Source organism: Nelumbo nucifera, chromosome 3, assembly GCF_055504915.1.
Source record: "Nelumbo nucifera cultivar China Antique chromosome 3, China Antique-T2T, whole genome shotgun sequence".
NCBI classification, from domain to species: Eukaryota; Viridiplantae; Streptophyta; class Magnoliopsida; order Proteales; family Nelumbonaceae; genus Nelumbo; species Nelumbo nucifera.
This window is the reverse complement of record NC_142651.1, coordinates 105777815-105803371: the sequence shown is the minus strand read 5'-3', so window position 1 is coordinate 105803371 and position 25557 is coordinate 105777815.

Below are 25557 nucleotides of genomic sequence, written 5' to 3'. Positions count from 1 at the left end.
GGAGTCGGAAGTGGAACGATAAGCCTTATCTACTGCTCCTTCGGAAGTGGAACAAACTCTATCTCCACACCCCGGATATCCCGGAGCTCTTTCATGAGCTTCACAACTACGTCAGTATATAAAGGCACCAACCCCGATGGTGCAAGGTACGCGTGATTTTTCTACTCTCTAGCTCTCTAAAGCTTTCTAAGCTCTCAATTCAGCTCGCGTCAAATTACTGACTTAAGCATCGAAGCGACCTCACCGGGTTAGCCACCCCGGGTTCTCTGACCCTATCTTGCAGATTCACTTAGCTCGTTGTCCGATTGGAAGCCAGATCATCCTCCAGCAGGGAGTAGTCAGATCGCGCAACATCAATTGGCGTCGTTTGTGGGAAGACGATTAAAAAGCATTCTTTCACAATCAACAACTTTCCACTGAAATCAATGGCATCTTCCAGTCACGCCAGACAGAGCAGTGAGATGAATGTCTCTGAGGGGCAACCTCAGCTTCCTTCAATGTGCATTGGCCAGTTCACCATACCGCTTACCGCGGCTGGAGTCCCAACACTGACCATGCCACAAAACACCACACAGGTGAACACCCCACTCCCTCCAGTGGTAGGTGCAACCTTCGCTGAGCCGTCTATGGTTCCCCCCAGAGTTGGACAATCTCATTTCGACGACCTGGTGCACTGCGTGCGGGCCATCCAGATCCAAATGCATTAGGTCCAATAGTTCCAGCAGTACATGTTCTACCAACACTACCAGCAACAGTTCCCTCCACTACCACAGAGCTAGTAGCCGGTTCCACCCAGGCACCCAGCAGAACCAAAACCGACCTCGTGTGAACCAGGACATCACTCGATTTCCCAACCGAGGCAAGGAGATTTCCCAGGTCCCAGTTCCTCCCAGGAGTCAAGTCTCACCTCGCCGGAGGAAAGACGGTCATATCACTCCACCTGCTTCACAAGGCAACCTCGGAAACAGGTCCGGGGACACTCAACCCAACAGGGCCATTCTTCCTCGGCGTTCGCATCAAGAAGGTGGATCGTTCACAGGTAACCGGTTCAGGGTTCTGGGTGCAAACTCAAGGCAAGGCCCCTCCGTCCACGATAGTCGCCCTAGAATCCCACAAGGAACCAGGAGCTACCTCGCGACAGAACAGTACCAGAGCATATTGAGGTTAGTAGCACCAATGCAGCCAATAAAAAAGCAGCAACGGAGGCGTCGCAAGGCACGCTGAATTTCAATATAGAACAGCCAGCTCGCGAGATCGAACCAACAAGAACAGGTGAAAGGTAAAGAGGAGGCGAGCTCGGTAGCTACAAAGATCACTCCTCTACTCTCCAGATCGTCCCCTCTGTCTTACGAGCTCTTGGCGACCTCGATGCCCAAGGACTTCAAGATGCCTCCCCTGGATAAGTATGATGGATCTTTTGATCGTAATGGTCACGTGGATTCCTTCCAGTCCCAGATGCACCTAGCTAGGCTGACAAGTCCTGCATGTGCGTAGCTTTCTCCACCACCTTCAAGGGAGTAGCTCGGCTTTAGTACCGGAACCTCACGCCAGGATCAATCAAGAGCTGGAAGCAGTTCGTGGAATTATTTATCTCGCACTTCATCACCAGCAAGAAGTGCCCGAGGTCGCAAGAGAGTCTACTTAACATAGTTCAAAGAGAATGAGAGTCCATCAAAAGCTACATCAAGCGCTTCAATGACACCTGCCTGCAGATCCCCGACCTAGACCCAACGGTGAGACTCATGACAGCCAAAAAGGGCATAACTCACAGAGAGTTCAAATGGCATGTGATGGCCAACAAACCTAAAGACATCACAGAATTCCTCAAGCTAGTCGACTAGTTCATTGGTACCAAGGAAGAGATGAATCAGAAGACAGTCGACCCGGCGGAAAAAAGAAAAAGAGACAATGACAACACAGGTGACGATGGACACAAAAGAAGAAAGAGTAAGTCCCCGAGCAGAGGAGGAAACAAGTCTGGGAGCCAATCTCCCTCGCGATCTCGCAAGTCAGGTTGGTGCTCCAAGACCCCCCTGTTGAAAGGATGAACTACACACCTCTCAACGCTAAGCGTGGGGAAATATTGATGGCCACCAAGGATTCTTCATTCATCAAGTGGTCTCCTAGGTTGAGGGGAGATCCCGCAACAAGAAACGTGAACGTCTACTGTCACTTTCACAGAGACCACGGGCATAGTACGGAGAACTACAAAAACCTCCGCGACGAGATAGAGGAGCTCATTCGTTGCGGGTGCCTAAAAAACTTTGTACAGAGAGAAGAAAGAAACCAGGCAGATCGGCCAGTAGATCGGCAGGGGGACCAGAGAAGGAATGCTCCCGAGTCCAGTAACAAGCAGAACGAGCAGCCACCACGATAGTTGCCCGAAGAGAGACCGATCCATAGGGTAATCAATGTGATTACTGGTGGGTCTATCATCGCGGGATGTACTTCGGCAGCAGGACAAACCTCAGTCCGCGAACTAGAAAGCAAGGAACATAACCCGCCGAAACGACCTCGACTTGAAGACCCTATTTACTTCATGGAGGACGATGCGCGCGGGATCCAGTATCCTCACGATGACGCCCTGGTGATAAAACTGAGGCTAAACAACTTCGAAGTCAATCGCATCCTGGTGGACTCGAGTAGCTCGGCGACATATTATTCAAGGACACATTCAACAAGTTGCAGCTCCAAGAAAGCGATCTAAAGCCGACAGATACTCCCCTGGTAGGCTTAAACGGCGAGGAGGTCAGACCTCTAGGGTGAGTTTCAGTACCCGTAGAGGTCGGCATGTGGCCGAATATCGTGAGGTTCGAGCATGCGTTTCTAGTGGTCGCAGCTCCCTCTCCTTACAATACCATAGTAGGTCGGCCCATTATGCACGCCCTACGTGCGGTAGTATCCACCTACTACCTGGTAATGAAGTTCCCTACGGACTATGGAGTAGGGGTTGTGCGAGGTGACCAACTCGAATCTCGCAAGTGCTACGTAGCCACCCTCAAGGGGAAAGCCAAGCTAGCGGTTGACATCGAGCTCGAGCGACCAACGGAGTATGCCGACGAGCGAGCTACACCAACAGAAGAGACGATTCACATCCCGGTCTCGATCGATGACCCAGATAAGACCCTCCAAATCGGCACTTCGATCAAGGAGCCACTTAACTCTGGATTGGTAAGCTTTTTACTTCAAAATTTAGATATATTTGCTTGGTCAGTGACAGAAATTTCCGGAATAAACTCTAAGATTTTAACTCGCAAGCTAAATACCGATTCCTTAGTTAGGCCAGTTAGACAGAAAAAGCGTAACCTTGCCCCAGAACGCTGAAGGATAGTCGATGAAGAGGTCGGGAAGCTCTTAGTGGTAGACTTCATTAGGGAAGTCCATTACCCGAGCTGGGTAGCTAACCCAATTCTGGTAAAAAAGGCCAATGGAAAATGGCGCATGTGTGTCGATTATACTGACCTGAATAGAACCTTCTCAAAAGACTGTTTCCTGCTGCCCAAGATCGACCGCCTAGTGGACGCGACCTCAGGGCATGAGTTGCTGAGCTTCCTAGATGCCTACTCTGGTTACAACCAGATCAGGATGGACCCCACTGATGAAGAAAAGACGGTCTTTATAACTGAGCTTGGGTTGTATTGTTACAAGGTTATGCCCTTCGGATTAAAAAATGTTGGGGCAACCTTTCAAAGACTTGTAAACAAAATTTTTGAGTTGTTAATCGGCAATAAAGTTGAGTGTTATGTAGATGACATGGTCGTGAAGACGCAATTTTCAAAATTTTTGTTAGACGAAAGTGTGTTTTCGGGGTCACATCGAGTTAGACGAAAGTGTGTCTACAAAATTTTTGTAGATGACATGGTCGCAAAAAGGGGACACGTGGACACAACCTGACCAAGAAATGACAGCTCAGCCTGACATGCCTAGTTCGCAACAATTGAGCTCAAGTATTCAGTCACCTTGGTGCAGGGCCACCTCGGCATAAGGCTCACCTTGGCATCGAAGCACTTCGACATTCAATCCAGTTCGGAACTAAGGAACCGAAGTACTAGTTCAGGACCAACAACTCGAATCGCCACGTATCTGATTCCCGCATAACCAACTCTAGAGGTCTCTCCAACGGAACTCGAATCCCTCGAGATCACGATGAGCTAACAGATCCCGATTTTTCCGAGATTACGATGAGGGCTCATCCTGACTCCGTCGGAGTTTGAAGTGGAACGGTAAGCCTTATCTACTTCTCCTTAGGAAGCGGAACGAACTCTATCTCCACACCCTGGATATCACGGAGCTCTTTCGTGAGCTCCATGGCTACGTCAGTATATAAAGGCACCAACCCCGATGGTGCAAGGTACGCGTGATTTTTCTACTCTCTAGCTCTCTAAAGCTTTCTAAGCTCTCAATTCAGCTCGCATCAGATTACTGACTTAAGCATCGGAGCGACTTCGCCGGGTTAGCCACCCCGGGTTCTCTGATCATGTCTTGCATATTCACTTAGCTCGTTGTCCGACTGGAAGCCAGATCATCTTCTAGCAGGGAGTAGTCAGATCGCGCAACATCATCATCCATGTAATTTGGATTTCCTACCCATGTGATCCCTACTCACACCCATTGTTTTCAAAACCGGACCAGACGATTGGACCGGAAAACCGGGAACTCTATTTTACCCCAGAATTGTTATTTTGCCAAAACTCGTTGATTTGGTCAGTAAACCATTGACCTGAGCATTTGAACCGTCCAACAGTTTGGCCGTTTTTATTTTTTATTTTTAGAACAAGTTGTCCATTTTTTTCAAATGACCAGACCGTTAGACCCAAGAACCAGACCCCTAACTGGTTCGTTGTCTGGTTCAGTTTTAAAAACCTTGTTCACACCTACGGAACCCTCACTACAGCTTGAGACCATCTCTTGCATGGTTTTCAAAATTGGACCAGACCGGATGGTTGGATTGGAAAAACAGGAAACCAGTTCCGTTTTACCCTAGAACCTCTATTTTGCCAAAAATCATTGATTTGGTCAACAAACCGTTGACTTGGGCAGTCAAACCGTTCGAACCATCCAACGGTTTGACCGTTTTACTTTTTTTAAATTTTTTAATTTTAAATTTTCATTTTTTTGTCAAAATGAGTTGTCCATTTGATTCAAGCGATCAGGCTATTCAACCGAAAAACTGAACCCCTGACCGATTCTTTGTCGGCTTCAGTTTTAAAAACCTTGATCTCCTGTATTTACATATTATGGGAGATGTTCCAATACATTGCTATAGTGTTATGTGGGTAGGAGATCTGAATAATAGAGTTATAATTTTGAGTTTTAAGACCGTCAATCCGTATTCAACTTGGTGAGGTCGGATCTGCTAGAAGCAAAAATTCTACACATGTCTAGTCATGGATTAGGAATATCTCCCCATAGGGAATATGTTCTCAATGGAGTAATAGTTAGTAGACCTATTCATGGGCCGGGCCGGGTTTTCACTCTCTATTAACAGATTTTTCTAAGGCCCGAGCCCGAGCATCGAGCTTATAACTTGAATCTGAGCTCGACCCTCATAAAAAGCCTGAAGCCCGGGTCTGGGCCCGAGCCCAAAATTTAGCCCATATTGTTACTACTGTTGAAGTGGCTGAATAGAGAGAGAGAGAGAAAGAGAAATTATAAAGAAAAAAATAAAAAATGTATATATTAAATCATAAATATATATTTCAATAAATATTATATTATTTATATATTTCATATAATATATAAAATACATATTATATATTTTATAAAATATATAATGCTGAATCGGGCCGGGCCGGGCCGGGCTTTTTTGACAAATCTCGAACCCGACCCGAAACACAATCAGGCTTACCATGTTAGGCCCAAGGTCAAACCCACATGCCTAATTACATGACCAAGTTCAACCAGGGTACAGGCCAAGCCGGGCCCTGCCGGACCATCAGACTACCCGCCCATGAACAAGTCTAATAGCTAGGATTGGCCTGTGATGAGAACTGAAGTATTGGAATCAAAACCCAAAGATAACATCACTTCATGGCCTTGGATGTATTGTTGTGGACCCCGCCAGGATGTGGGGGGTTTGATTTTTATTTTGTGGTTTTAGTGTGGTTTTACTGAAAATACTGTTATCGCAAAAGTGATTTGGAAACCCAATCCATATACCGGTTTCAGGCCCAATGTCAGCTCAAAACTCTATATGTATAAACCTAGTCAAAATTTATTATTTGCCGATCTCATAATTATATAATAATATAAATATTTTAAATTAAAAATGTTTGTAAATTAGTATCTTTTTTACTGGATAACGAGCGCATTTGCCTTTACTTCACATTTCAGACATCTAGACTATATAAAGTTGACACTTCGGTTTCTTTTCATAGTATCATATAATATCAATGCTTCAAAATGATAATTATTTGAATATCTTAACTTTTAAATTCAATTAAACAAGTATAATTAAAAACCTTATTTGAATTACTATAATTTCTTAAATGCTTTGTATATTATTATATAAAAAAGCCTAAATATGAGTATAACTACTTTGAACTTTTTAACTAGTTGGAAAGAGTGTAACTTGTGGCTTGTTCGTTTCCTCTTAATTTTTATTTTTTAAGAGGAATCTTTTAATTTTAAGAGAAAAATGATTGCTCGTTTCCTCTTATCTCTTATCTCTTATCTCTTAAAGTGTAATCATACAATTTTTTGTTTTCCAATGATCATATATGGGGTCAAAATGGATATTTGATAATTTTCAGAATTTAGAATTCAGAATTCAAAACAACATTCTCTACATTCAAAGTTCAGAGGAAAGAAAAGTTCACCAATACCAATATACCTCTTAATGCAATTATTGCACTTTTAGATGTCAGACTTCAGAACAAACAAACAAACCCTTGGCCAAATTTGGGTAGCCAATTGAAGGTTGGTTCAGTTGGTACGTTAGTTGGTTGACTCCAAAACAAATGTGGATTCAATTCTCTCAACCATCGAACTTGAGGAGGGGTTATTAGTGCGGTGCATATTATAAAAAAATGACAGTTTTGGGTTGGGTTTCATCAAAATTTGAATAAATCTAGCAGAAAGGCCCAAGCCTGAAATAGTGTAAAATGTTAATTCAAGGCAATCCAAGTTGCAACCCTAATTCTAATCGCTTTAAAATTTTAAACTAGCGGAGGATCACCTGCATCGCAGGAGCTGGATTGGAATTCTAACATTGCTATTTGCTACATTAAAAAGGACAATAGTTTCTTAATAAGAAACTTGCAATTATAAGTACTCAAGTCTTGAAATTTCACATAAAGACTTAAAAGAGATCATCATGTGCTCATTTTTTAAATATTGTTTCATCAAAGCATCTCATATAAAAGAACACAATCATACATTGATAGTTTTGAGTTATACTTCATAACTATCTTTTGTTTCACATCGAGAACTCCTAGTTGACCCAGACAGTAGGACTGTTCGGCCCGGGAACCATCCAAGCAACCGATTCCGTTTTACCCCAAAGTCGGTCTCTAGCAAAAAATTGTTGAATCATTCAACGACCCATTGACCTGGGCAGTCGAACTGTCGACCCATTCAATTATTTTTTTATTTTTTTATTTTTTAATTTTTGTTGGCAGAATGGGCCATCCGTTCGGACTGGACGATCAAACCATTGACCTAGAAACTGGTGGCCAGAACAATTCCATTTCCGTGTCATTTTTTCTAGATGTCAATAATTAGACAAAATAACTTTCTAGTCATAGCCATGGGAATGGTGGACATTGCAAGGGATTATAAAACCTTGAAAGATAAATCCAAAATGACCTTAAAACACAAAAAAAAGGTTGGTGATAAATCCACCAAATTAGAAAAACCAAGGAAAAAAAATCAGAAAATTGAGTCCAAAGTTTTGCTTTGAAACAAAACTAAACATATATGCAATCAAAGAAAGAGACAAAGTAGATCATCTTGTAAGAAAAAAAAACATTGCATAAGAAAACCCAAAGAAAAAACAAAAGAGAAGAAATAAAATGGTGGTAAACCCTATACCATTTTGGAGGATCTTGAAGAAGAAGACCAAATACAAAAAAAAACAAAAAAAAAACAAAAACAAAAGTAGAAGATGAAAAAAAGGAACATACTGCACACGCTCGAATAAAGTCCACAGTAGAAGAAACCTTTGAATAGTGAAAATCCAAAAGCATAAAAAACCATGGTTTTTTAACCACTGTTGACCTAGACGGTCGGACATTTTGGCCCAAAAACCATCCAGGCAATTGGTTCTATTTTACCCCAATCCTGGTCTCTGGCCAAAAACCATTGAATTGGTCAACGACCCATTAACCTGGGTGGTCGAACTATCGACCTATTGACCCATTCAACAATTTTTGGATGTTTTTATTTTTTAATTCTTGTTGTCAGAATGGGCCATCTGTTCGAACCATCAGCCCGAAAACTAGTGGCCAGAATGTTTCCGTTTTCGGGTCGTATGAGTCGCACGCTCGAATGACATAACACGTATGATACTACTTAATGGACCTTACACACTCAATTTTTTACCTGTAATTTTTGTTGTCAAAACGGGCCGTCCATTCGTATCGGACGGTCGAACCATCGACTAAAAAACTGGTGGTCAGAACGGTTCCGTTTTTGTTGTATTAGTTACATGCTTGAATGGACCTCACGCACTCAATTGTTTGCTTGCACGTGTAGATACCATTTAGTAAACGCTCATAGATAACACATGAAGCTTTCTTACACACCTCTCAAGCCCGGAAGCGTGCACTTACCCAAGTAAATGTTTCCTATGTAACACTTGCCCAAATAAAGTTCTCTTTATCATGGCGCCCATTACTTGATGCAAAAAGAACACCGTGAAGTTGGTTTATGGAAAAGAAATACCCATTGACCAACTTTCTCCCTCTTATTTACGGATAATTGAATGGGGCCAATAGGGTAACATGGATTTGTTGAATTCCGATTTGCTCCTCAGAGAGTAAGCCTTATACCAACTTCATAGCAATATCAAAGCACTTGAATTTGCTTCAATGGATGAAAACAATATCAAAGCACTGCATAATTTTTTCAAAGAAAGATAAAGGAAATACTATATAATCTAATGTTGCATTATTCATAGATGATGTTAGTGCAAGTATTTTTTTAAAGAAATAAACCTAACTCTAATCTTTAAATTAAATAACAGAAAAGTACACTGCACCACATTGTAGAATTCTGAATTCCACTGCAGACCTACAAGAATTCAAAATGTCAAACATCCCCACCCTAAACACCAATACCCGCCCATGTATTGGCATCAATTCCAAGCTGGCACCTACCCCAATTGTACGATGGGGCTAAAAATTCTAACGATGGGCTCAATAGTCATTCTCCCATTAAATAAACACCAATCTTAATGCCTCAACTATCATTCTTTTAATGAAAAGTTCTTTGATTTATCATTTGTCTATGACAATGAGATATGTTTAACATCTTACATCCATCACCTATGTCCACTCATGTATCCCAATATCATGGGTTCACGAGAATAGGGTTAATTTAAAATCAGAATTAGAGTGGTTCATTCCAATTCTAACTATTTGGTTTAGAAGGAATGGGAATACGATTCGCATTTCTACTGGAAATGCCCATTTCTTTTCCGATTCTGAAGTTCCATTTCTATTCTGACTAGTGACCACGAATAGGGATGGCAATTTTCCCATCCCCGACGGGGACCCAACTTCACTGATCCGATGGGGTTAGGGATGGGGATTGTTTTGGCGGGGCGGGGACGGGGATAGGGATTAATAGGAATCCCCAATCAGGGTCGGGGTCAGGGATGGGGATTGAGGTCCCCGCCCCACTCCGACCCTGATTATATATTTATATATATTTAAATATTATTTGTATTAAATGTATATTATATATATCAAACATGTTTAAAACATTATTTATAATTTAAAATTTTTATTTATTTTGAGTAAATTTATTTTTCAAAAAAAATACTATTATCTAAAAAATTTTGGGGATTCGGATCCCTATGGAGAACCCATCCCCATCGGGGATCAGTGATGGAGAACAAATTTTATCCCCGGCGGAGATCGGGGACCAGGATGGGGGTGGTTAATTTCAGAATCGAGGGCATAGGGACAGGAAATATAATCCCTGCCCTGAACCCGCCCCATTAACTAGACTCTAAAATCTCCCAGAAACACATCAATTATTTCTTTTCGACGGATTGAAGAAAGGGAGAATGATGGTTCAGCCCAAGGTCAGAATTTTTAGGCTCAAATTGATGCCAATTTGGGGTAGGTGCTAGTTTAGAATTGATGCTAATTCACTTGTTAGACAGTTTATGTATGCCCTTAGCTTCAATCTGATTTGATGTACTTGTTATTTAGTGGAAATAAATAAAGTGCATGTTTGATTCATGTTGTTTGGTTTAATTCTGTGTAAAACCCTAAAACTGGACATTTATAGAGATTCATGTTAGTTTTAAATGTTCACAGCCGTTGGATAAGTTTGGGGAGATTTATCCTGTTAAGGCTGATGCTGGTGTGCCACCAAGTGTTGGGATGGCCTGTCTCAGCCATCAGGGTAAGACCCGAGGCACATGCATTATGGGATTACTTGAATCCTTGAACTGGACCAGATTTCCAGTCTTGCCCTGGACCTTGGAGATAGATGGGCAAAACTGGAAAGTTACACCTGACCCCTAGACTCGATTATGACACTTCACTAGGTGCTGGATCAGGCCGCCTTTGATATGCCAATCAGTGAGATCCTTAGCGGGGATCAAAACCTGGGTATGTTGGGGCAGTTTGAGAATTCATCTGAGTGGGTGGTCATAGTGACAGAATCAACCACTTTGTCGGACAAAGGGTAATGATCGGGAATGCACTCTCTCTGATGGAAACCAAACTGCCGGCAGTTGATTTCAATCGTTGGAATTTTGTTTTGCAAAATTAATATATTTATATATATGTACGGTTTCAAAATGTTTGCAAATGGTTTTAATTCCCGGGATCCATGTGAGAAGGGAGTGCGGCACTGTTCCTTGCAGCCGAGGGAGAGGTCCTCTCTTGTCGGGCAGTGCTTGATCATTAAGGGCTGAGAGGTTAAGTGTAAGACCATTTAGGATAATACCTGATGGGCTAATCTTGCACCTGCCCACAGTCCCTGGGTTTTTATAAGATGGCTTGGCCCAGGGACCACTTAATGTAAGTGTTGGGCCCATAGGGTCCATATGATGGACTCAAGGGGTTCATTGAGTTTTTTAGTGAATTCGGCTGGGCCTTGTATTAAAGGCTGGGCCGAACCCATGTGGCTGGTGTGTAGATCAATGCTTGGGTCCCATGCCATACAAAGAAGCCCAACTGGGCAGCAGATTGGAAACTAATTAAACACTGAATACTTAATGGGCCAAAAGCCCATTTCGAACTGGGCTGATATGATCACCCAAAGATGGGGCGAATCTGAGATTAATGTTAGTGAAAAGGATGGGGCTTTTAACCTTATCCACTCTGGGAGACCAAATTCAAATCAGATTTGAATCTGGTAACCTCCTGATAAGATCAGGAGTAAACTAACTTTATCTGCGGATAGGATTAAGATGATCCTCTATCCAAATACTGATTTGGATTGGGATAACTCCTGATCAGGAGGTTTCTTAATCAAGAAGAAAAGAGGAGAAACCCTGAGAAAATACATCAGATTTCGAACCACCTTTTTGGATACACAAGGGATACCTTCTGCGAATTTTGAGATCAGATCTCATACTCTCCAGAAAAGGAGAAAAGCAGTTCAGCTTTTTCGGTTTTGGTTCTCTCCTCCTGCCGCCGCCATCTGTCATTGCAAGATTGGATCTTTGCAGAAAAGAAAGTCAAGAAATCTGTTCTTGACATCAGTCTTGCAAGAAAGACTGAAAAGGTTACAGTGTTTAGTTCTTCCAGAGGATTCTTGTGAAGGATCCAGTGTGTATGACGCACCCTGCTGGTTCTGTTCCATCCACAGCTGTGTCATCTTCAGCAGGAACAGATCTTGGAGCATTCTTTGGGCGTGAACACCAACTTTGGGAGATACTGCTTCTCCGGATCAGGTATATTCCTCCCATTTACCTTTTGGTACAGATCTGGTTTGATTATGGTTCAAGTAGGATCCTTGAATATTGTATTCTAAATTTAGGGAATATGATTCCCAGTTGGGAGAAGGTAGGAAATTTTTTTTGAAATTCGCCCACCCATTCCGCAACCTTTATGGCGTCCATTGGATGGATCCTACCATTCTTTCAGAATGATGGTTCAGCCCAAGGTCAGAATTTTTAGGCTCAAATTGATGCCAATTTGGGGTAGGTGCTAGTTTAGAATTGATGCTAATTCACGGGTGAACATTAGCGTATAGAATGGGGGTATTTGACATTTTGAATGTTTATAGTTCTACAATGGGATTCAGAAATCTGCAATGGGCCTGTCCATACTTCTCCCTTAAAGAAATCTATTCTCTATTTGTGATGATAATTATTGGATGGAGAACTTGGCTGTGGCTCTGGTAGAAGGTTACACAATGTGGTTTTATACGGTCCTCCCACTTTAACGTGACTGAGTTGATGTGATATAAAGGCTGTAATGTGTACCATTATAATCAGCATGTTGTCTAATTACAAATGCTCTTTGGTTCTAAATGGTCATTCCTTCTTCTTCTCATCTTAACCAAACATGTGAGGAAAGTAAAATCATTCTCATTCCAACTAGGCCTATAAACTGATCGAATTCGAATCGAATCAGGTTAGGTTCAAATTCAAAACTGATTATAAATACTGATATTCGAATTCGATTCAATATCCAACGAATATCAAATATATCAATTCGAAATTGATTTTGAATATTAAATCGAATATCAGATTCGATTCAAATTCGACTGATTGTGATCTAAATCATAACCAAAAACCAGAAAACCAATAAATCATTGTCTAAGTCACTATCAGAAATTTGTGATCTGAAAAATTTAGCATAGGAAAAGAGCTGAAAAATCTAAATCACTATCTCATTAGAAAAAGAGCTGAAAAACCTGAAAAATTTAGCATAGGAACCAACCTGTAAGATTGTAATCACATTACCTTGAGAAAAGAGGTAGGGGCCAGTGGCAAGCGTGGGTTCCTGATGGCAATCGTGGGTTGCAGCACAATGCCGGTGATGTTGGACGGTTGAGGCATGAGGGTTACTTGAGCTTGAGCAGCGGCGAACGGGCGAAGGAGATGGCGTTGAGCTTGAGTTATGGCCGGTGATTGGTGCTCGACCGCTATCACTGATGCTGTCGTCGGTGATGGTGGTTGCTTGGGCGGCGAGTCACAGAATCTGAGAGAAGAGAGATAGAGGTAAGAGGAAAGATGAGATGAGTGATGATGGCGTCCAAACTCCGACAAAAGGCTGGTGGTTGCTCAGACGATGAGGGGCGGTGATCGGTGATGGACTAATGGTGGTTGTTTGGGCGGTGTCCAGTGACGGAAAAGGGAGTGACGAAGGGTTAGAGTTTTACTTTAGGGTTTTGAGAGGTAACTATAACGAGGTTCGAATTCAATGGACTGAAAGAGTTCGAATGTTCGATTTTGAGATTTTCGAACTCACTAATTATTTTTCATTTTTTTTTAATTTTTATATTATATAATATTATATATATAATATAATCGGTTCAGATATTTATTGAATCAGATGAATATATATCCGAATTTGACCGAATATTCAATTCGAATTATCTGAATTCAATTCGATTATACCAAATCTCGAATTTAAATTCGAATTTTCGAATACCATTTACAGGCCTAATTCCAAGAGATTTTGATTACTATTCTTAATCGAACCGCAAACGAGGGGACCCTTAGTTAGTTAGTAGGCAGTAATTAATTATCATAACCTCATTATTACCTTTCTGACATTTTGCTTGTCAAATAACGTCGTTGATCACATTTTCAAAGAAAGAAGGTAACAGTCCATCAACCTTAAGAGGAAGAGCCCATGAAACCCAACTTAAATTGTTTTCTTTGCATTGCCATTTTGCAATAGGTTTATACTTTATTAGAAAAGTTTACCGAAGAAAAAACAAGAGCACAATGTTCAGCATGAATTAAGGGTATGTTTGTGAAACACCATTTTGACATTTCCTATTCAAGAGAGCTATTTCATTTTCTAGGAAGCGGGGACAAGTAAGTTGGTGGGTCCTATAAAAAATAAATAAATCCATACTAATGGATCATATGGAAAAGAATGATTCCTCCTAAGATTTAGATAAATAAATCATATATCCATTCAGAATGAAACTTACTCATACTTGATGGGATAATATAATCCCCTCAATAATGTCACTTTTTGGTTAAAACATCCATTATACAATTTTACTAGGGAATAAAAGAATACAAGTAAATATATTTACGTTCACATAGGTAAATGACTTGTCAAGCATTTTAAAAATCAATAAACAAATATTACATTACACTTCGTGCACAACCCATTTTTCTCCCTATTTTTAATACATAAACCAGGCATATATGCAATGCCCATACAACACCATGGGATGGCCACCAACTATATCAAATTGTCCCAATATGGTGACCCAAATTTGATCTATTTATAATTCAATCAAATACAGATCTACCCCTATTCTAGCCAATACAATTTGATTTGATTCGATTTAAATATATATGCTCGAAATTTATATTTTATCTTATTAATAAAGTTGGTTTTAATGTTATATATTATTTTTATTAAATTGTCAAAAATTTATTGATGAGGGCTGATTTGGCCCTCCACTAACATCATGACACATGGCATATCAGAACAGTTGGACTATATCCTAGCATCACCTAGGCGATAACTTGCGTTAGCCAAAATGGGGTTCCAGCTGGCGACCTGCCTTTGCCCCGACCTGGTGACCTACTTCTGCTGCCGACCTGGCAACCTGCTTCTGCCACCGACCTGGTGACCTACTTCTGCTGCCGACCTGGTGACTTGCCTTTGTCGTCGACCTGGTGACCTACTTTTGCTGCCGGCCTGGCAACATACCTCTCTAGAAGCTTGCCAATTGTCTTCGAACCCTTCGGGATCACGCCACGTAATCGTAGGCCTTATCCTCATCCCGCCCGAATCGAAGGGAAACGAGCCTTATTAACTGGCATGTTATCCTCCTTCAAAGCGGAACGGACCCCTACGTCGTAGTCCGAGGATTTTGGGAGCGCTTCGCGAGACCCATGGCAGCACAACTATATAAGGGCGTTAGCCCCTGAGACCCAGGTAGATGCGCAATTTAGTTCTCGCAGTTCTCCAACTCTCTCACAATTAGCTATCTTAAAATCTCTTATTTGCTAACTTAAGCATCGGAGTACCCACTCTGGGTAAAGCAAGTTGGGCAACTTTGACACTGTTTCCTTGTAAGTCGCATTAGAGCCACCTCTCCAGCTCGTCACCATTCAGTTAGGCATCAGAGCCACCTCTCCATCTGTCACCACTCAATTAGGCATCAGAGCCACCTCTCCAGCTCGCCACCATTCAGTTAGGCATTAGAGCCACCTCTCCAGCTCGTCACCACTCAGTTAGGCATCAGAACCACTTCTCCAACTCGTCACCACTCAACTAGGCATCAGAGTCACCTCTCCAGCTCGTCACCATTCAATTAGGCATATGAGCCACTTCTCCAGCTCATCACCACTTAGTTAGGCATCAGAGCCACTTCTCCAGCTCGTCACACTCAGTTAGGCATCAAAGCTACCTCTCCAGCTCATCACCATTCAGCTAGGCATCAGAGCCACCTTCCAGGTAGGAGCCATTCAGCTAGGCGTTCAAGCCATATTCCAAGTTGGAATTATTCAGCCAGGCATTCGAGTCACCTACCAGCAGGGAGCTGCCAAAATGTGCATCATCATTTATGTTTCATGCAAATGATGTTCAATTCATTTTATTCATGAAATACAATATACCAACAAACTAATGGTGGCTCACTTGGTCATTTCTTTGGTTGGTTGTAGTGGAGACTTAGAATCAACTCTCATTTTCACTAGGGTAGGGAGAGTTATGGGCTACCCCGGTTGTGTAGCTCCTAAAAGCATAAAATACAGTATAAAATTCATTTTTAGTTCATCTTATTAATCATTTATTTGCTTTAGTCCATTTATAGCCCAAGGTGAGGACCAAAGTAAGGTGGATGTGAGGTTTACTAACCTTACCACGCAGAGACTACGAGGGTCTTTGGTCCAGTTTACGTTTATTGAGTAAACGTTTTGTATTTATGTGGTTACAAAACCGAGAAAAACAATTAATGATGGCATTTATGATACATAGGCGCCATTAAGCACCTACCCGTTTCAAGAAGCTCCAAAATAAAGTTTCCTAAAATGGGAGAGGCATACAAAAACCAATGTTTATTTTTACAAAAATTAATACATACAAATGCAATTAATGAGACATCAGCTGACAGGGTGCCTATGTGGCACCGTTTACTCAATAAAACGGAACCAAACATATACTACATTGCACAAGTTTGATCCTATGCCTCCATATTTGGAGGGATACCGAGTGACCATCTCAATTCTCGACTATTGGGTAAATGGCATTTGGTATTGAAAAAAAAAAAAAAAAAAAAAAACTTGAAATGAACCGATATCATAAAAGTACGTGGTAACCAATCCAGAGGTAATTATCAAAATCCACTTGGCGGAATTTGATTGGTCCAAGCCCTTCCAGTTTCACGCCTTAACAGATCCCTATGTTTCTTCTTTTGGCTTCCTCTTGTTCAATTTCTACACATGTGATCCAATAATGAAATTTAACCGTTGAATTTGATAGAGCCACTTCAATTAAGTGCCCGCTTGTAAGGGTTGGAGCTTTTGATTGAACTGCTTTCAAGAAACCTGACTGGAACATAGTATTTGGAATTTTTGTCTCAGTTTGGAAGGAGTATAAATGCAAATATGTATTGTATAAATACATACAAAATAATACAAAATATAAGGTTTTGCACTCTGCACAATTGCATTTATATTCTTTCTAAACGGAGCCTAAGTATTTCAAACTGATTAGTTTCATTGGTACAATCAAATATAGTTTTCCATCAAAAGGATGCAAAGGCATTTTGCAAAATAAATGTTGAGCTATCATTAATCGTTTAAACCATGGTTTTGAAAATAGGACCGGAATAGATGGTTGGACCAGTTGATTGGAAACCGTCTAAGCAATCGATTTCATTTCACCCTAAAACCGTTCTTGGACCAAAAAACGTTGACTTAATCAGCAATCCACTGACCCGGGTAGTTGAACTATCAACCCATCAACTTAGATAATGATTTTTAGGTATTTTTTAGTTTTTTAAATCATAATGGGCCATCCATTCAAACAGGATGGTTGAATGGTTTGACCTGAAAACTGATGGCTAAAACGGTTCAATGTCCAATCCAAATTTTAAAACCTTAGTTTAAACAAGGGTCATAAAACCAGCATCTGGGTAAGATGCTGGAAGCTCCTCACAATTACATGATATTGTTATCCATATGTCTGTAAGAGCATGGGAGATGCAACCCGATTTAGACCCGGCTTTATCTATCATGAACCAGAACCAAACTGGCCTGGTCTGATGATCAACCCCGGTTATAAAATAAAGATTCAGAATAAGTTAAAACATCAGTATGAGTAGTAGCCGACATTTAACTACCTTGAATTAATATTGCATGGTATAGTTGATACAAGATTCCAAAACCCTCTCATTTAAGAAAAAGTGAGAAGTATATAAATATTCATTTCCGAATATGGTTTGGGCTTTGGGGGACCAGTTTTCTTTCTTGACAAACATTCTCTTTCTCACATCTCGAATAGTTTCTCTTTCTAGTTTCTACTATGCCTTCAATCATCTCTCTCCTTCTCCATCAGAAAATAATTGAAATTATATTCGGCCTGATCTTTTTCAAGAGGGTATTATATTATTATTAGACCTATTCATGAATTGGGCTTTAGGTTCAACTTTATGTTGTTTCGGATTCGAACTTTAAGTCAGGCCTATTAAAATTTTGACAAAAGCTAAACTCGAGCTCAGCCCATAAATAAGTCTAACTATTATGTAATACAGTCCTTTAGGGTCTCCCCATTACATTTCTCCTTAGACCTTAGGAGATCCAACCATCCCCTCCATAGTGTCCATGTTGGAACTGGGTCTAAAGATTTAGAAGTCTCAATCTAATAATTTTAGCTTGGAGGAGCCGAGGAGGACAACCTGAATTCTCCATAGAGTAGGACTACTTCATTCCTGTCTAGCCACGTTGGACCAGTACCCATTATTTGATTTGTTATTAGTAACCAATCGTATTCTAGGCTAGCTGGCAATCATACATGCATGCACAAATCTTCATTATCAATGAATTCCATTTATTAGTATCAGTCAGGTTTTTTCTAGATGAGGAAGTGTTCAATTTGCTATAAATTTATACTATTATAAAGAGTACCAATGAGGGTATGAAAATTTTTTTTACTAAAATACTCACATTTGTTAGTTAGTTTACCTCTAATTATGAAGGTTGGTAATGCAATTTCAATTAATGTTTTTCACCTCATTTAATCTTCTCTCATTAACTCTTGTATTTAAGGTATTAACTCTCATTCTCTCTTATTTAATTACATATTTAAGTTAATTTTTCACTAATAAATGCCATTTGTTGGTGTGGTAGTAAGGCAACGGAGGTTGATCAAGTCTTCGTAGGTCCGGAGAAGATGACAGGAAAGAGAGAGAATGTGGGGAAGAGAAGAGAGAAGGGAGAGTCTGAAGGGATGAGAGATCCATCCTATGGACGCCCAAAGATTGCAGAATAAGGGGCGGATTTCAAAAAATTTATCTCTCCCTTCAACTGAGAATCGTATTCCCTATTTAGAAAATCATATTTTCAAGGATCAATCTTGAACCATAAATTGAACCAGATCTGAACCAAAAGGAGTGAGAGAGGATTATACCTAATACGGAGAAATACTATCTCCCAATTGAGGTGTTCACGCCCAAGGAAGGATCCAAAATCTGCTTCCACTGAAGATGGCGCAGTGAAGGATGGAGCAGAATCAACAACGTTCTTCAAAAGAACTTGACCCTTCGCAAGAATCAACTGGACGGCTTGTGAGTACAGCTCCAACCAATCTTTTCCCAAAAGATTGAGATCAAGATCAAATCTTGATTGCTCCCAAGAACTGGAGATCGAACTGAAGGAATGGCAATGGCAGGAAGGTGGCGACAGGAGAGAATTCGCAGTATGCAGGAAATCTCTCAATCTCTCTTTCTTTAAGAGAAGAATGCTGTTGATGATCTAAAAGGCTGCCGCCCCCTTCCCCTTTTATAATCTCAAAGGGATCAGCTCCTAATCAGATTAGGAGTTGCTAATCCAAATCATATTTGGGTTAGAAGTCCCTTAGTGATAAGGGATAATCCTTATCTTATCTGCAGATCAGATCAGCTGTCTCCTAATCTAATTAGGAAGTTTCCAGATCTAAATCTTATTTAGATCTTGGACTCTCTGAGTGGATAGGGTCTAAGCCCAATCCTTTTAGCTGACTCACTTCAGAATTCGCCCTCTTTAAATGACTGATCAAATCAGCCCAGTTCGAAATGGGCTTAAGGCCCATTTAAGGTTATGTACTCAAAAACCTTCCAAATTGCTGCCCAGTTGGGCTTCCTTGTATGGCGTGGGACCCAAGCATTGATCTACACATCAGCCACATGGGTTCAGCCCAGCCTTTGTTACAAGGCCTGGCCGAATGCACTACTGAAGACAGTGTACCCCCTGAAACCCATCAAATGGGCTCTACGGGCCCAACACTTACCCTAAGAGGTCCCTGGGCCAAGCCACCTTGTAACACCCAGGGACTGTGAGCAGATGCAAGATTAGCCCATCAGGTGTTATCCTCAATGGTCTTACACTTAACCTCTCAGCCCATAATGATCATACACTGCCCGACAAGAGAGGACCTCTCCCTCGGCTGCAAGGAACAGTGTTGCACTCTCCACTCATATGGATCCCGGGAATTAAAACCTTCTTGCAAACATTTTAGAAACCATATATATACTTTTATATCTTATATAAAATATATTTTGCAAAACAAATCTCAACGGTTGAAATCGGCTGCCGGCAGTCTTGGTTTCCATCAGTGAGAGTGCATCCCCGATCATTACCTTTGTCCGACAAAGGGGCTGATCCTGTCACTATGATCACCCACTCAGATGAATTCTCGGACTGTCCCAACATACCCAGGTTTTGACCCCCGCTAAGGATCTCACTGATTGGTACATCAAAGATAGCCCAATCCGACACATAGTGCAGTATCATAATCGAGTCTAGGGGTCGGGTGTAACTTTCCAGTTTTTGCCCATCAATCTCCAAGGTCCAGGGCAATACTAGAAATTTGGTCCAGTTCAAAGATTCAATTAATCCTACACTGTATGTGCCTAGGGTCTCACCCTGGCAACTGAGACAGGCCACCCCAACCGACTTGGTGGCACCACAGTGTTAGCCTTGTCAGGACAGGTCTCCCCAGACCGACCCACTGGCTGTGAACATTCTAAACTAACACGAGTCGCATTAAGTGTCCAGTTTAAGGGTGTTACACAGAAACATACCAAGGGAACATGAATCAAATATGTATCTTTATTCATTTACAATAAACTCATAAAGTACATCATTCTGATTGAAGCTAAGGGCATACAAAACTGTCTAACAGAATCCTCTTCTAGGAAGCCCTAGGTCAAGGTTATATCATATTGTCTGACATAGGGAAGAATTATTCCCCTTTATATAGAGAGGACCCTAAGGCTAGATCTATATCCAGTACTTTTAAAAATATAAATCCATATATTTTAAAAATTACTCAAAAAACAAAATCATTCTTTATCCAAGTGATGATTAAGCAATTCAACCATCCAAATCAAATTGGCCAACCCATGAAGTCATAGTTAGATAATAAATTTTTTCAATAGAATATAGAAATGACAAAAATGTAGAAAAATACACATTTATGATTTTTTTATTAATCGAATTTAAAAAAAAACAAGTGTAATAAACAAGAATAATTTTTATTGATGATGAAAATGGAATACATAATCTAAATCTAAAACTAACAAAAAAAAATGAAATTATTTTCCTATTTGGCAGAGATCAATAGTTAAACTTTAGGGTCAAATCTATCAACCTTGAATGCCATAATTAAATAATAAATATTAATAAAATATAAAAAATAATAAAAATACATAAATTTTACAAAAAAAATATTTGGGCACATGTATAATCATATGTTTAACATATTAAACAAAAAGTAAGTGTAAATAACAATATTATTTTACACACATGGAAATAAAAAATTATAGAAAAAATTAAATACATCTATAACTCCATATTTACACTACTGTTAAAAATATCAATAAAATTGTAGAACTTTCTTTTGACTAAAATACCCATTTTTTAAATTTAATCCCTATTTAATTGTGAGGTTTAAAGTGTAGTTTGAACTACAATTTTCACCTCATTCAATTCACCCTCTTTAGATCTTACATTTTTTTTAAATAAACAAAAATGTATACACTAAGAAGATAAAACATTACAAAAAGAAGAGTCTAGCCAAATAGGTAGACCTACCAATTATACTAAGAACTTTGTAGCCCAATATGAGGTGCTTACGTAATCAAATCCAGATTTTGTAGTACTTTACACCCGGTTAATAATGAAAAGTAAAAAATATGAAAAATACATGAATTTTATAAAAAGAAAATTGAATACATTATTCCTATCATTATCATCATCTAAAAATGCCATGTACAAAGCACGTGCATGCTTACTAGTACTTTAAAACATCACTTTGGCCTTCGTCTTATTGATATCCGGTCATTTTCTTTACACTAAAGAGTGAACACTGAAAAAAAATCAAATTTTTGGATAACTATTTTATCCCTATAACTGTTAATATATTCCAACAATACCCTTGGTACAAGTGGAAAATCATACGAATACTCTCACTCATATCCTCTATAAGGTCATTCTTTCTAATAAAATTAAAAAAATGGAAAAATTTATAATTGGTGTTGTGCATTGAGGGGAATTGCCAAAATCAGGGGGGCTAGTACACACATGCATGTGTGTAGGATTTACACACAAGAGATGAACTCTACTTAAAACCAAAAGCCTAGGCTATTGGGGCACCATTCCCATGCATGGGTGCTTTTGCCAACTACTTGACCATGGGAAAGACAATGAAGCCATGGAAGTTAATTGTGTGCATTGTCAACACTTGCACCTAGCCAAACCTTTGGCTCTGATACCACTGTTGTGTATTAAGGGGAGGTATCATGCCAAAAACGAGGGGCCGATATATATGCACACATGTAGGACTTATGCACAAGAGAATGACACCAATCACAACCCAAAAGCATAAACCATTTGGTTATGAGCCATTTTTGTATATAAATACCTTGCACCTCTCATTTCTTTCCAATGCGGGACTCTGTTTATACTTACTCATACATGAATCACAACGGTTAAATGTTGCCCATGTATAGTTTCTTTGCATTGTAGCCTCCATGAAACCTTCCAATTGGATAGTATTAGCCTTCAGAGGACAAACTCTCAGTTATGTTGTGCACCAAATGTAAATCTGTATATCAGATGATGGGTCCTACTCCATGGTTACTAGACTGACAATGAAGTAACTTGTCCTCCATATATGGAGAATTCAGGTTGTCCTCCTCAATCTCAAACCATTAGACCAAGACTTCTTATCTTTGTATTTGTAGCATGAAAGAGCTTCTATTATATTGCTTAGGTTATAGCCTTTTCTTATGACTCAACGCTTGTGTTTGGACATAGATTGAAAATGAACAAATACCATTTAGACAACTTTATAGTTCTGGTTCCACTTTACAATAGTCGACTTCAATAAATATGCGAGAGTCACCATTTAAAATCTAATTCCAGTTTGGGCCAGAATTAGGGGTTCAAATGGATCGGATCTCTGAATTCGAATCCAATCCTATTTAGTTGGATTCGAATATTCCTGTCGGATTTTTGGATTGGATTAATTCCGATAATAGAGTGATGATCCCCTAACTCCACATTCACTTCTCTCTCGTGAGTCGTGACTACTAGAGTGATGTGGCGTTTTCTCATGTTGATGCTTCTGGTGAAGTATCAAGTGCCTTCCATGTCAAGGCTAACAGGGTCTAACCCATCGGTATTCTTCTTCAAAGACTCTTCTTCTATAACCACCGATAATTAGCTCGAATCTTGTATTGTCACTTATCTGGCAGCTGTTCTACAAGCCCAATAGATTCCTAGATTTTGATTAAATTAATAAAAACTTAATGCTGCGTTTGAAAATGATGCAAATAAGTGTGAGTGCAAATATGTAGAATTTAAAATGGTTCATATAAATTGTAAAGTTAGATTAATTTTGCACTGACAATTTTACTTTCTTATCAAATAGAATTTGAGTTGTAATGAATGAAAATACGAATTCTGTCATTTGTCAATGCATAAATGTAATGTTGCCAAACACAAGCAAAAGTGAACCAAAGTACCCTAAACTGGGATTTACACTCTATTTACATTGTTTCCAAACGCAGCCTAAATCACAGAGCTGAACATATAGAGGTGTCACTTAGGAGTATGCAACATTAGGGAGTAGATGTGGATTGATCCCATCTATGATGCCCAATTCCAACAAGTGATGAGAGAGAGGAAGAGTGGTACTTGGAAGGGTAAGAAGGGGGATAGTGAGATGGTTAGTTAGAAACAAGTGAAGGCCTTAGAGAGTTAAGATTGAGAGAGTTGAACCCTCAAATCTAAGCGGCGCTTGTAATTACCATCTCTACAATTGTGGAGGCCACTGGGCCCACCCATCTGAAAATGCCTTGTTAAAGGCCACAATGTTGGTTGTATTTCATTTTCTCGAATTTCAGGTTAACAAAGTATACACAAAGACAAAGGAAGAAGCAAGAGCTAGGGGAGAGAGAGAGAGACTAATATACAAACTGCCAACATGAGTTTAAAAAACTAAGGGTATATTCGAGTGTATTTGAAAAAATTAGGGTACATATATAAGTCAATTTATGAAAACTCAGCATGTTTAAGTCTTTTACCCTTTAAGCATTGTTTGTTTTTTGGAAATTGGGGGTAGGTTGGTGGATCCCATGGAAAAAAATAAATCCACGTTCTTATTTTGGTATTAGTGGGTCTCACAAAAAAGAATAAACCCATGTTCATATTTTGGTATTAGTGGATCATATGATTTACTTCGATAAATCACTCATCTATGTAGAAATTTGATAATATGGGACAATATTGTCCCTTCAATAATGCCATTTTTTTAGATAAATCGGTCATTGTGCAACTTTACTTGGGGAATAATAGAACATTGGTAAGTGAGTGTACTTATTCAAGCAAGTGTATATGAGAAAACACTTGCCTAAATAAGTATGTGTTTGGTTCTATTTACATTTTTTCATTCAACATTTGTATTTCATTTGTTTGTAAAACCGAGAAATATAATAATTACAACTATTTATGACAATTAGGCGCCACTAGCACCACATCAACGTAATAGTGAAAAACACCTAACAGTTTGAGGAAACTTTAAAAAATAATTTCATCAAACGGTAGGTGTGCACAGAAGCTGAAGTCACTTTTTGCTATTCTCGATGCATATAAAAAAGCATGAGAGAGAAACTACTGAAGTGGCACCTATGTGACAGTGTTTATTAAATAAATGCCCACGGAACCAAATACGTTTTAAGTGATTTACCTAGGTAAATGACTTACCAAGACACAAATAAGACCTTAGTATATATAGACATAGATTTGGGGTTTAATGAGACGAGGGAAGATGTTACAAGCACTAACCATCAATTGTATGTATGAGAGAGAGATCTTATTTGCAAGGGTAAGACAACCCTTCTATTGCCTGAAATTTTTACAACTTTATGGTGAGACAACCCTTCACCTCTCCCTCTTTCCTCTTTCTATTGCCTGAAATTTTTACAACTTTTGTTTCATTACTTAATAAACAAGAACCCTATGTTCATTAATTTTTAGAACCTTTTCCATTTTACTTTTTATTGGAATATAATGAAAACTTGAAAAAGATATTTTCCCACTAAACCATGCTACTACAAAACCATGAAAGAGAGAATTGGGCGATGTTTGGTTTTATGGAAAATGAGAAACAGAAACTTGTGGGAAATCAAACCAAACACAACTTTCTATGATAAAATCTTTGATCAATTAATTATCAAGGTCACACGGAGAAATCATCCATCAATCAGAAGAAAACGATTTAAATTCTAATAAAACCCGAATTCCTATTTTTGTTTTAAGAACAACTAATAAATCACTCGATCCTTGAGTGTTCAGATTGAGATATACTATTCTTTTGAGGGAATAGAAACGGAAGGAGTCACTCTATCATTTAATATAAGTTCAAGGCAGTTGAGTGATGTGTGTCATAACCCTCAAAGTACATGAGGATGAACTTGTTTAATAAAGAGAGAGGGAGAAGGAATTAAATAAAGAAAATAATTGTGGGG